We start from the raw sequence: 13815 nt of genomic DNA, 5'->3' as shown, positions 1-13815 counted from the left end.
TACTCTATCTCACTGCCAAAGTGGGAATGTTCCCTGCAGTATATTTTCCAATGTTTTATCCAGTACTTTTCCATTCTCTGGTCTGGGCTTACACTTCGCCTTTTTATTCAGTTAAGCTTATGTTTTGACATTTTAAGTATTTTCCTCTGGAATTCGCTGAATTCTGTTACCACCCTGTGGCAATAACAAGGATGCCTGTTGCTGCTTTTCAGTTTTATGAGACGCTAACTAAAGTTATTAACCTATGGCTATGTTAGAATTGAGTCCTACTCTCGTCTAACCGTAAGAGACATTGTAAATTTATCCTTTGACAGGTAAAGTTGTGAAATATATTTTTGAATTGCTAACACCACCTATGCTGTTCGTTTGTTGTTTTCTTCCAGCTGGCCTAAGTTCTTACTCTTCCCTGAGTCTGAGTCACATCTGAAGTGTGTGTTTGCTTTAGCTGATTAACATTTCTTATTCAGTCACTCACTACATAAACAGCACTTAATTTATATAAATCAATAATCTTTCCAAGAGTAGGCAAAGTTTTACTGTCTCCACATATAACAAGCACTTGAAAATTTTTTTCCTGTAGGAATGATGAATGGAAAACATAGTCAGGAGAGGCTCTATGATAATAGGACCAATACAAAGAAGTTTATGTTCAGGCAGAGATCATTGCTACAAATCAGATCCACACTTGGCACACCTTGCAAACAAGGGTCAGGCAGTGCTGGCACTGTGGTGTCTGTGTCTCATGCAGCTGAATAATTTCCAAGGTATTTATACCTGCTGCTATTCGGCATCTGTGCCTGAAGTCCTGTAGCAGGACAAAGAGTTGGGTCCACAGGAGACTGAACAATGAGGAGCTTCCATGCAGTGCGTCACCACATCCAGCGTGAGGAGGCTTGGTGTTTCCTTCTTAGTACCAGCAAGTGCAACAGCTTTGTCTTAAGATAGAGCATATCTGCCATATGACCTGATGTACATATATACTCCCTTTGGTTATGTCACACAACATCTATAGGGTCTCATGCATGGATGAGCAGAAAAAAGAAAAATCTACAGAGCTACATTAATTTAGGTCAAAATGAGAATATTAACTGCAGTGATTAGCAGTTCTTTAGCCTTTTCTACAAAGATTTTTGAATATAATATTTCCCTACACTGATTTCCAGCAGAAATAAGTCTCAATTTTTTTTATATAGCAGCCTTGTAGCAACCAACTTCCCCGTTAATGAGATGTTAGCTGTCATTGCTTTTAAAATGTGGTGGTTTCTGAACAGAGAGGCTCTGTGGGATTTAATTAGACTCAGTTAACCTTTTCCCACTGAAATTGTGGCCCTACATGCTTTCCATTTTGAGCTTGCTTGTTGCATCCCTGTGTCAAACAAACTTCACTGATGCATTGGTTAATAGTTGAAAAATGCTGTGAGGATGTAAGGGAGTAGGAAGCAGAGTATTGTCATTAATACACAGAATTGGTAGTCAGGAGACCTGAGTTCCCTTCCAGCTGTATTGCTGATTTCCTGTAGCTGTGTGAGAGGATGTCATGCCAATAAAGCCTGAGTGAACTGTGCATGACCTGGCCATGTCAGCTACAGCCAGCTAAAGTATTCAGAAGTGCTTGCTAAAGTTTTAGGCACCTCTGTTTAGTAGAATAATTTGAGAACTTTGCCTTCCCCTCCTATTACACTGTTTCTGATAAAATTTTCTTATGATTTACGGCATCGGAATTGGCACAAGCATTGAATTGCTATTTCTCTCTGTTTCTTGATCTATGAAAGGAGAGTGATTTTTTTTGTGTCTTACTAGGATTAAAAATTAATTTGTCTTAATTCTTTAATGTTTTGAAACAAAAAAGTGCTGGGAAAACACAAAGCAGATTGTAAAATGTTGTGGTTTTCCTATCTCCCTTTGTCTCTCACACACATCCTGTGCATTCAAGAAGATGAAATCCACCTCTGTAAGACACCGTGGCTCTGCTTGTTTAGTACATTTCCTGGCTTAGGTTGAAAAAATGACTTGTGAATAGGGTTAGGCTTCACCCACTGAAATTTCTTTGGCAGGTGACAACATATGAGATCATTTTACACAGCTCTAATCACCATTAAATCCTTCACCGATACCAGTCTAGCGAGTCAAGACAAAGCCTATTTGACCCAATGCAGAGGAGACTACTAGTAAACCTTCCACCCCTCTCAGTTAAGCCCCCTAAATCCTGTGCCAGGATATTTACAGAGGAGATCAATTTTAATTTATTTCATTTTTCAGAGCCTACAATGTGTAATTCCTCCATAAGAAATTTATTGCAAGCTAGGGAGCCTGAAGGGTTCATGTCAGCCCCAACATGACTTGACTGAACTGTCTTAATCTGTGGACCAATTTGCTCTACAGGTCCCGAAGGAAAGAACTTGTTGATTTTGGCAGTGTTTACCTTTCTTACAAACAAATTAATCATTTTCCAGACCGGCTGGCTCTTAAAAATCACTTGAGAGCTGAGGAAAAAAAAATCTGCCCCAGGCTGCATCAGTATTCTTTTTCCTGTGTTCTGGGGAAAGCTTTTGTGCTCTCCACAGCTGCTTGAGGATAATCCGTAGAGTCAAGATTATTCACAGAGTCAATAGAAATGCCTGTAAAATTCTCTGAGTATAGTTTCTTTCAGTGGGAGGAGTGAAAGTCGTTGTCAGAAAAAAGGTAGAAAATAAAAGATGATTCTTAACTAAGTTAACTGTATTATCAACTATACTTGTGAAGAGAGAAAATAAAATAGCTGATTCGAGCCTCTTTGTCTTTTACTTTTGGGAATTACATGTTGTATTCTTATTTTTCATTTACACAGATTGCACACCAATATTTTTTTTTGCATGACTAGTGAGTATCTGGTTTTAGATATTATGTGTCACTTGTTTCTAACCAGAGCACAGCAGCCTCAAGGTTTTAATTATTCACACATGCATCACATAAAGTGATGAGAGTCATGTAATATATTGCAGAGCCATATTGTTCACCTCTGGCTGCCTGAATTACACTTTCTCACTGTTTGTCTCTACCAGAAACATTACTTAGCAGTCACATGTTTAACTGCTTCCAACCTACACTAGTGTTAAAAAAACCCAAAATCACATTTTTGAAGAAAAGTTTTTCCATCTTCTTCCACTGCCTTAAAGCTCAAGCATGTGTGTGCAACAAACTGACCCTCAGCTCTTACATGAAGATGGCAATCACTAGACTTTAAGACCTTTTTTTTTGTTTCTGGTACAATTCTGAAAAGCAAAGAGTAACCTCATGCTGTTACTTCAAAGAAAAAAATATTATGTTTCGGTGAGGACGGCAGGCTTCAAATCTCATGAAGACAGAAAGCCACCCCTTAGTTCCTCTTGCAGCTTCAGGCTGCTCCTCAGTGAGCTGGCTGTTTTGGGCCCCATTTTGAGGTGTTAAGCCTCCCTTTGGAGAACACTGGCACCTAAATCAGATTCCACACCGGAAACCAGTCATCAAAAGCTTTTTGGAATCTATCTCTCATTGGATATAGCCCAAAGTCATTAAATTGAAGCTATTAAGTCACTCTTGGAGGTTACTAGCATTTATTAGCTAAAGCTTTATTACCCCATCAATGTCTATATATAGTTAGACTCCATGAACCTGAGTACCTAATTTTACATTCTTTAGTGCACTGGCTGCATTTTCCTGTTTTTTTTTTCTGATAATACCATTGACTGAGGAGTCTGGTTCTGTCGATGCCATTAGATGCTAGTGGGAAGAAGACACTCTTGCTAGCCCGACCAAAATTAAAACAGAGGGAGCATATAACCATTGTGTATAAAACCTAAAGGAGGTTAAAACTAAGAAGATAAGACAGTCTTCCTCTGTTGTCTACAGCCATGATCATAAGTAAATGGTTTAGTAGGAATGATGGATTCTGCTGCTCTGATTTAGGTAACTGCAGCTAGATGTTCACCTCACCCTTTGCTGATGGGTCCTGTCCACACATCATACACTGCAGAAAGCACACTTGTACTTAGGTCACCCTAATGCACAGTTAGGTACACAATGCAGACTGCTGGAAGTTTATTAATGCTGGCATGCTAGGCTGAATGACAGGTCTCATTTGCCACATTCAAGGTCATATCCCAGCACAGGCCACCAGCTGGTATTTGTCAGCACTTGGAGAGACCTCTCTTCCTGCAGCTTTACCTTCTGATGTATTTATCGGCAGCAGTCTTAGCCCCTCTCAGCAGTGATTTCTGCTGACTTTATTGTATTCTTATGTTTGAAGTTTCTTGCTGCTATTCTTCCACTCCTTTATAATATTGAAAAGAATGCATTTGGACAGAAGCTGAGCGTAGCCAGTACCAGCTACTTACGCTGACGGCTGACTTCATAGCCCACCTCTAAGAGGAACAGCTGTAGTTACAAGGTTTGGAGGTGCAGCAGGTAGAAGCAATGCTAGGAATTATGTCACCCTCACCCTCTCAAAAGGTGTTAGCAATTTAACTTAATGAACTACATCATAAATCATACACAGTGTGGGTGGTTTCCCACTGTGTCTGCTTGTCTGACAACCATCTTTCTCAAACTTGCACATGGTTTTACTCACTTCTAGAACTTCATCTCTGCCCAGGTTCTTGATCCTTTCCTCTCTGCCCAATCCATTGTTAATGTCTCGAAAACAATTATAAAAGCAAGGTCTTTGTTTGGCTTATTTGAGAAAATAGCATGGAAACTCAGTGTGGAAACACTTGCCATCTCAGAGTTATGAGAAGCTTGTGGATATTAGCCACATTACTACAGCTGATCATTTCTGTATGAGTGCACACAGATCCTCAAGCACCTCAAAGCCTGTAATCATGCTCATGTGTAAAGTCCATCTGTCCTGAGATCCCATTTCTGAAAGTAGTCTGAAGTGAATGCTTAGCTAGGTGTATGGGAAGGATGGCATAAGTGGTGTGAGCCTTCCTTTATCTCATCCTTCTGTCAGGATTTCTGGAGCACTCTTCTCTCTCTCTCTTTATTCCTTTCCAGAAGTATTGTTAGTGAAAGGACTTATATTTCAAACTAATGTGCTTCTTCTTTAAGCAATGCCATGAAAACCTGTGCTCTTGGCCAATCTGGTGTAGTCATCTGGCTGTGCTTCTGAGCAGCACCGTGCAGCCACACCTCAGTAAGTAGGCATAGCTGGATGTCTGCTGAATGATGATGATTGTGATTAGATGTACTTCATTGTGTGGATGAATTTATATCAAATAATATTACTGCCCTCATTATTTCTGGGAAAAGTTAATCTTTTCCAAATTAGAAGGTGACTACTTTTGTGAAGAATTCTGAAACAGTTTCAGTCACAATGAGTTCAGTCAGCAAAGTTCTATTTAGGCTGATTACATTCATTTGGACTGTGGTAGGTTAGTGTGATCAGGACAGTATGAACACAGTCATTTCAGCCAGCAGTCTGTGTAGCTGACAAGCAGTTGTGGGGTGGAATTGGAGACAGTAGCCTCTCTGGTCAGCAGGCTTAACACAGGCTTTCTATCACGTGCTTCCCTTTCTTTTCCTCCTCAATCTGCTATGTTTTCTCTCTTCTCTGACATTTTTAAGTCAGCTGAGACTATTCTCTTCTATGAATTAAATAGTTTCATCAGATTACTTTTTTTCATACTCTGTTCTTCAGATTTCCTCCTCTGTTTACCACACTGCCTCCAGAAAAATTCCACCCTGTCTGTTTTAAACCTATTCTCCAAATGTTGCTTTCCCTCCCTATTTCTGGGATTAATGTTATTTGGTGTGTGTTAGACATCAGGCTGAATCATCATCACCACATGCCAGAAGCAAACAGGTATTACCACACACCACCCATCCCTAGTAACTGCCAGTCCCCTATAACCACAGTTAAATTGCACAGAAGTCCCCAGGAGGAATCACAAGTCGTTAGGGTTATTTTGAAATGGGGCATTTTTAAATATTTCTGTAAGGATATTCTGCTGTTTATCTGTGTGGTTACAGTCCTCTCCAGCTGCAGTCCAACATGCTGTTCTAACAACAGCTCAGCTGCCTCCATGCCTCCCAAGCTTCATCCCCATACCTGGTTATACTGCCCTTCTTGCTTTGCCAGGGCATTTCCTCTCTAGGATGACTCTGTAAATAGCACCAGTGTTTTTAAAAGCGGTTAGACTCAACAAGATTATCTTGGCAGGTTAGGAAGTGATGGAACAGGGAGGTTTGGCTTCCCTCAGCATGCTGGGGAAGGACAGCAGAAGAGGCTGTAACCTGCTTGAGTGACTTAGCTGCAGCTTGAACAGCACAACTACAGGCACCACCCACAATTAGTAACCACCATGGAGTCTACAGGGACCTGTGTCTACATGTGACATAGGCTTGAAGCATGATTGTGCATGTGTCTACCCAGCAGTAAGGTAAAATAGCTAAACCTGAACGTGTCCGCTTTCGCAGACCAGCAGTATTGTTTGTTGTAAGGGCTAGCCCTGGCTGGATGTGTTTGCAAAGACAACCTGGCAGCTTCGGATAGGGCTACAATGTAGACAGCTATTAGCTGCTGCCCAGAAAACACTTTTAAAGGGCAGGTATTAGATAATTCTGGGAGAGTTTTAGTAATGTAGAGGGGTATGCCAAAAAATGGCAAATAAAAGCTAAACTAATTTCAGAAAATGCAGAAAGTCAAGGGTGCAGACCATTAGCAATATCCATGTATAACCTATCATAACTTGTTTCCACCTCTGTGTTGTTTTTCCTTTTCCTGTATGAAAAACTGCCTTCAAGACCCACAGTGCTTAAAACTTTCCACTATTCAGTGGTCTAGAATTTCAAATCTTCATGTGTTTTAATAAGTTTGGAATTAATTTTCTAGACATTAATTTTCATGACATGAAATAGCCATGAGATGTTTATTAATTAAATAAAACTTTCATTTGAAATAGGTAGTTAATGAATTTTTCTTCCAAATTATTAAATTAAATGTCTACTAGACCTATGTAGTAAGATTTTGTTCTTAATATTTAGATCCAAAGTGTCCCATGATACAAAGAAATGAATTAAATGTTTATCAATAAAATGTTTGGATCACCCCAAACAAATGGATTTACAAGAAAATCCATGAATATAAGACCTGTATAGTATCTTTTGTAAATTTAAATTGAGAAAGGGACTGAGCATAGGTTTTGGAGAAGCCCTCATACAGTGTTTCAACAGGCTTCCAAGAATCGAGACAGCCAATTCATTGCTGAAAGCTTGATTTATAGCCTCTGGCCAGGCATATGGACAACAAAATATTGATTGTTGCAAAGACTAGCATCTCCACATAGACCTATTCAAAAAAAGAAGGAATGGTGCAGTCCAGTCACTGTATCATAGTTTACTTCTGTGTTTTATTCCATGCCACTTTAATCCAGAAAAAGCCTCTAGAAATCATCCAGGACTTTTGGTGCCCTTTTGCAAGCTTAGTGTTTTAACCACAGGATCAGGATCATCTTATTTTCCTCTTTTTTTAGAAGATCTTTAATACTTCTATGGAAAAGAGAAAATCTTTGGGTGGGCTTTGGGTGTGCTCTTCTCTACCTGTATAGCTTTAAAGTTACTATAGCTTCTTGAAAAGGGGATATGCAGCAGTGATTATTCTCAGGTAAACTAAAGTTGGTTTTCAGTGATAAGTTCTCTTGCTCTCAAAATAATGAACAAGAGAGGTGACTGTTTTGGATTTTTACTCTGGTCATGTTTTAAAAAAGGGAGGGACATTCATGGCATTGTTTGCAGAATGTGGTCCTGTGTGTTTTAGGTCATAACAAGAGAAAGTCCTCTTTTGTGGATTTAGAGATTAAGCAAGGGTCTGACCTTGGCACCTTCTTCTGAGGGAGCTTAGGAAGTTGTATGAGCACAGAGAAAAACTTTAGGCATCCGGGGAATTTTTATTATAAAAGTCTACATACCTCCTGATTTAAGTACAGCAAATATCTAGGAGCTGTGGCAAATTCAGTGTTGGACATAATATTATGGATTTCATGGAAGCCTTGTTCTAACAGCAAGTTTGGATCTTAGCCATAGAATACATGAGATCTCAAACTGTGTGTGTTGTTTTTTTTAAGGCATATGCGCATCTTTATTAAGTCATGACCAGAGTCAGAATTATGGCTGATCTGTGTTAAAAGAAATAATTCTAACTCTCTTAAGTGAAGTGGTGCAGTTTGGCTTAGAAGATGGCCTTCCACTATAGTACCCAAGAGCAAACAGATAGATTCCGTTTCTCAGGAGAAAGGAAGGCGGGTACACAGGGTAGCAGTACACAAAAAGAAGATAAAAGAAAGGTGAGCAAATAAACTATGACATTTTGAAAGGCACAAGGTAGAAAGAGATGACACTGGGCTGCAAGGCTGTGACTATTCATGGATGGGCACATAATGCTTTTTCTTTTTCTCAGTGAGAAAGATGAACAAACCGATACATAAACCAAGCACTGAGCCTGGATTCTTATTCTGTTCGCAGTCAGACTTACTATCTCAGACAGATTTACTATCTTGAGCATAATATTGCAATACCTGTTTGCTTTGCAGCTGGTTTGTGCTTGGCTGTCTGCATAGCACTGTAATACAGATGCAAGACTGTTTACAAAATATTGTACATATGCTGACTGTACTCACAGAAGAGTAAACAAGGAGACATCAACAAATCTGGGTAAAAAAAGGAGCTTAGTCAGGACAGGTCACAGCTTGTGTGCTGTAGTCATTCCTTCTGGCTCCATCTCTTCTATCTGAAGAGAGTAGTTGCTCATGTCAGCATGTTTATTCTACACAAAGAAGCTAAGAATGGTTCATTCAACCATGTTGCCAGCTGCTGTGATTTTATTAGTGAGCCTTGCAAAATTTGATGGCTTTCTTAAAACACCATATAATGAAGTAAAGTGGTTGAGTGAAAATCACTGTTCACTTTTAAAGCATCTGAACCTCTCAAGTCCTCGCAGTGGCAGAGGGAGAGGTGGAAAGAAAGAAAAAAAAAGAACAGAAGATAAACAAGAATGAAGCTTATTTTCATGATCTTTGTGTAAGTTTTAATTGCGAGATCTGACTACCAAGAGCTGGCAATACTGCAGCTGTGGAAGGCTCCTAAGTGGCCATTTTCATAATCATTCGGTCCCTGAGAGAGATCTTTTCTTATATGTGTATGTGAGGAAGCTTTTGCTATGTGGCTGTAGGAGCCTCACCTGACATCAATTTAAAGAGACAGGTGATTTCTTCAAGTTGGAAATTAATGTGCCATAATTCCCCCAGGTATAAATTAATACAAAATATATGTCTAATAATATAAGGCACTAGACACAGAGAGCTCAGCCTGCGCAGTAGAGCTCCAGTATTGAGTTCTTCTGTAATCAAAATATGCAGGCACCTCAAGGGAATGTCTCAAGCTGGCTGATTACCCATTAAAATCTCAAACCTTTGATATAGGCCTATAGAATGGATCACCTCACATGAAGAGAGGACTCTTTTCAATTTCCTTTATATGTATGAGTCTTGGGTTGGCATGAGGTGGGGAGAGGAAGCCCCATGACGGCAACTCCATGCTCAATAGGTTTGGTTCTTTTCATGAGACATAAATAAATGGGGAAGAGTCTTTCCTGATTTATTTATTCGGAATCCTTTTGATATTGTTACTGTCCTGCTTATAATTCTCTATTGTTCAGTATACCGTTCTTCCTTATGAACAGCATAATTTCTCCTACTTTTGATTTTCACACAACTGACATTGGAGCATTTGGCCTCGCATCTTCCAAATGGGTTCTTGCTGTTGTAGAATGACTTCTGTCATTTAGAGTCATATGTTGTCTGGTTTAGCTAAAATAAACCCTTACACAATGAACCCAACTGTACTACTGCTAAGTGTGCCAGTTACAAGTGGGTTAGATGCAGCTAGAAAACACTCTCCTCTTTCCTGTTCTTCCATAAGTAGCTTTTCATACATTACTTTACCTCTCTCTGACTTCAGTTCCATTCAGAACCAGATTTTTTATTATTTACAGCTCTTGTAGGCAGGGATTTCCCTCTCTGACACTTCGTCAGTGTCCAGCTTCACAGGGTAATCTTAACATGCTTTCACCGAGACACAGCCATAAAACTGACGATTGGTGTTGGGCCATCAGGTGAGCCATAAAGACAAAAAAAAGCAGTTTGAATGAAATCAAGCTTACAGGCTTACATTTTATTCCACAGAAAAAGAAACTTTTAAAAGAATTATTTTGTTCAGCAGAATCCCTCTATTTACTGAATGGAGAGGTGTTTTTTAGAGAATTGGAGAAAAAATAAAATAAAAATAAGGACAGATTACCAGGTCAGGAAGCAATGCAAAGCCAACCTAATCAAAAGCTATGGGCCAAAGGACTCAGCCAAGGTGAGATGAGTTCCTTAGCAGTCTCTGAGAGTGATCTACATTTCCTAGGTGCTTTCAGAGGAATGGCCATACATTCCATTGACAGACTTTGAGGGTTAGCAATTCTGTGGTGCATGTGAAATTGCAGTCTTCAGCTGAAGCTTCTCTGTAGTTGGAACATTTACAGCCTCTTTTTCCTGTGCAGATTTTCCAATGTATAATATTTAAGTCCACTAAGATGCTATTAGACTCTTTTTACCTAGCTGTCTATTTCTGTGAAATAGATGTCTTTGAGACTGTAATCCCACGACTGGCTAATAGGTTAAAAGTCATTAAGCAGACATTCATATGCAGGCAGTGCAATTATGGAAGACTTTTTTACTCAGGATCCAAGAAAAAATATCACCTTCCATAAAGATAATGCAAGAGATTAAGGTCATGTTTGTTCAGGGTAGATTTGACTCTTAAATGGATTTTCCTGTCAGTGACTGAGTAACCTTAGAAGTGCAACGACCTCTTGCATGCAATATTACCTGTAGATCTGCTGGTAAAGAGGGATAAATTCCTCATCGCTTTCAATAGAGTCTGCATGTTTTTGTAAAAGATCAGATCAACTCAACTCTGAGTTACTGAGTGAAAGATGAAATTCCTGGGTGAAAACGCATAGCCTTTGTTATGCTTGAGGTCAGACAGGGTGGTCACTTCTGACTTTAAGTCTATGAATGGGACTTCATTAATTGATAGTGGTCAGCTTAGTCCGGCCTGCATTTTCTATCTTTTTTTTATCTTTCTCTTCTATTTGGAGCTTAAGAATGTGCTTATGAAAACTTTCAGCAGAGTTTTAGCTGCATTCTAAACCTTGTCTAATCCCAAGATCACTGCTAAACTATGTTTATTTACAGCTGCAAGGTCTGGAAACTAAAGTCAGTCCTGCTTGAATTCAAAACCATATTGCTACAGTTGAAAGGCAAGAATGTCTAAGTAGTCTTCTAATCCTTTCTACAATGAAAGAAAGAACATAGAATCTCTTGCTTCTGTACAGAATATTCTATATATTAGACAGGGAAGTATTCCTGTTGGCAAACACCAGCATGCCATTTTTGCACTTATGAAAAGGTACTTTGATAGATCTAAGCCTGGAGGAAACGGCAGAGGTGGTCTGGGTCTCAATTTTGAATCACACTTTAAAAAAATAATTATAGGGTACTGTGTCTTAGCACAATTGACCTAAAATTTTACCTCAGGGCAAGGATTATTAATCTTATAGGACATTGCCAAGAATTGTAGCATTTATCTGAAATCAGCCTTACCAAATATATATTGGTTCTGAGGGTGCACTGCACTCATTCACACTTAAAAGTCTTCATTAACTACCTCCAGTATCTTTAGCAGTAGATCAGTTACAGGAAAAGGTAAAGATCCTTCTTTCTGTAAGCAGTAGTCAGGCATCACATACATTTTACCGGATTACCACCTGCAAGAAGATGACACAAAGAGTGGGTCTCTTTTGTGTTGCTTGCATAGAATAATATGTTGAGGGGCCCATGGAAAAAAAATGAAATTCTACTGAAAAAGAATAATGTTCCTGTCATGAAATGTAAAACTAAAGATAAAATACTCTAACAGGAACTGACCACCTTGCCCAATGAGAAATGTTTAATTTCAAGCACTTGAAGAAGGAAAGCAGAAGGGGAAACCCATCAGAATTCAAATGAGCAAATTCTCTAACTCTACCCAGTGACCCATGGCTGGATCAACACTTGGATGGAGGATTCAGTCAACCATGCTGTTGTGTGTTTAAAATCACATCTCCTAAGAAATTGTTATGATCATCTGGCATCTTCGGTGCTAGACAGGTAAATTCTGTTCCACCCCTGAAGAAGGAATGAAACTTTTACTGAGGTTTCAGGATATCATCACAGAGGTGACTATTGTGGCTTATAATCTGGAAAATCACTTTAATTTTGTTAAACTGTGGTTTAATTCTTTAAGTAGTTTCTTGAAATGGTTCCACTTACAAATGCTGACGAAAGTGGCAGACAGGAATGGTTGGACATGATGATCCAAGAGGTCTTTTCCAACCTGGTGGTTCTGTGATTCTATGAAATCTACCTCAGAGCATCATAGCGAGAGAGGCTGGGCAAGTAACACGTCAAAAGCAGAACAGTTCTGAGAAAGAGATTGCACTGAAGTGAGGACCAATGCCCAGGATTTATGGTAGGTGGTTAGGGCAGTGCCGTTTCTGGAAAAATTCGTGATTCAGATGGATATACACTGAAGATAATCATTCATGCCAAAAAGATCAGGGACCTGTATCTGGGCCTCTCACACTTTTATACCTCCTTCTTTCACTTATATCAAATGTTGAAAAGAAAACAGGTATCTACCACAATCCTGTCTTTTAGGAAAAATGTTCATAAGTTTTTTTTAACTCTAATGTGGAACACAAAGGAATTTATCGTGTTTTACATTTGCTGCACATGGAATTGCTATCCTCTATGCAGCTCTTTTTTGTAATATCCTCTTATTCCTTACCACATCAGAGGATTTTTAGGAGCTATATTTTTAAATTACCATCATTATCCTTTTTCCCCAGGCATCTGAATGAAGCAAAGGTGGAAGGAAGTGGGAAGAATACCACCTGGGAAACTTTAAGGGTTGAGAACCACAGATTTCCCAGATGTGTACAAAACCCAAGTTGCATTCATGAAATGTTGTAAGCATGGCCTGAGGGTCAGGAACACATGAAGCTAAGGTTTTATTCAAGTGGTTTTGAGGTTTGAGGTGAATGTTGCACCACTCTGGTAGCATTCTGAGGGGTGGAGTTTGGGCAAACTCTGAACTGTATTTATACGCCTGAAGTGCATTAGTATATTTCTGAACAGGGGAATGATTATAGGGCAACTTTTCAGTAGGCATAAATATTTTTCTATCTTATAAATGCATATGTCAATGGAATATTTGCTATTGTTAGCATTAAGGCAGAAAGCATAATAAGAAAAGAAGGAAAATATTGTATCATCAGTTTCTATTTCCCACTAATCTGTTATAAATAAAATGTCATGAATTATTTACAGAGCAAACAACGAGTTGTAAGGGCTTAAAGGGAAATGAGTTAATTCACTACTCACATAATTTAAACTCTATTATCTAGAAGCTAATTTGTGACCACCCATTTTTTTAATTGTGGTTTAGAGAGATTAAAAAAATCTTATGAAGTTGAGTTTAAACAACCCAATAATTATTCTGTTTTGGTCTTGAATTTATTTTTGTATAAGAACTTCCACTGATAGCCTCCAGCCTCTGCTAATTAGGATAATTTACTTTAAGAAGTCATAACAGTGAATATCTATATTGGCAGATCTCTATGGGAGATATTTCCTTATAGAAGACAAATCATTCAAGTATATTATTTGTATGGCAATATAAAATAAAATCTATTTTTTAAATCAATATACTTCTTAA

The sequence above is a fragment of the Phaenicophaeus curvirostris genome, chromosome 6 (assembly GCF_032191515.1).
Source record: "Phaenicophaeus curvirostris isolate KB17595 chromosome 6, BPBGC_Pcur_1.0, whole genome shotgun sequence".
Taxonomy (NCBI): Eukaryota; Metazoa; Chordata; class Aves; order Cuculiformes; family Cuculidae; genus Phaenicophaeus; species Phaenicophaeus curvirostris.
Note: the sequence above shows the minus strand (reverse complement) of the source record.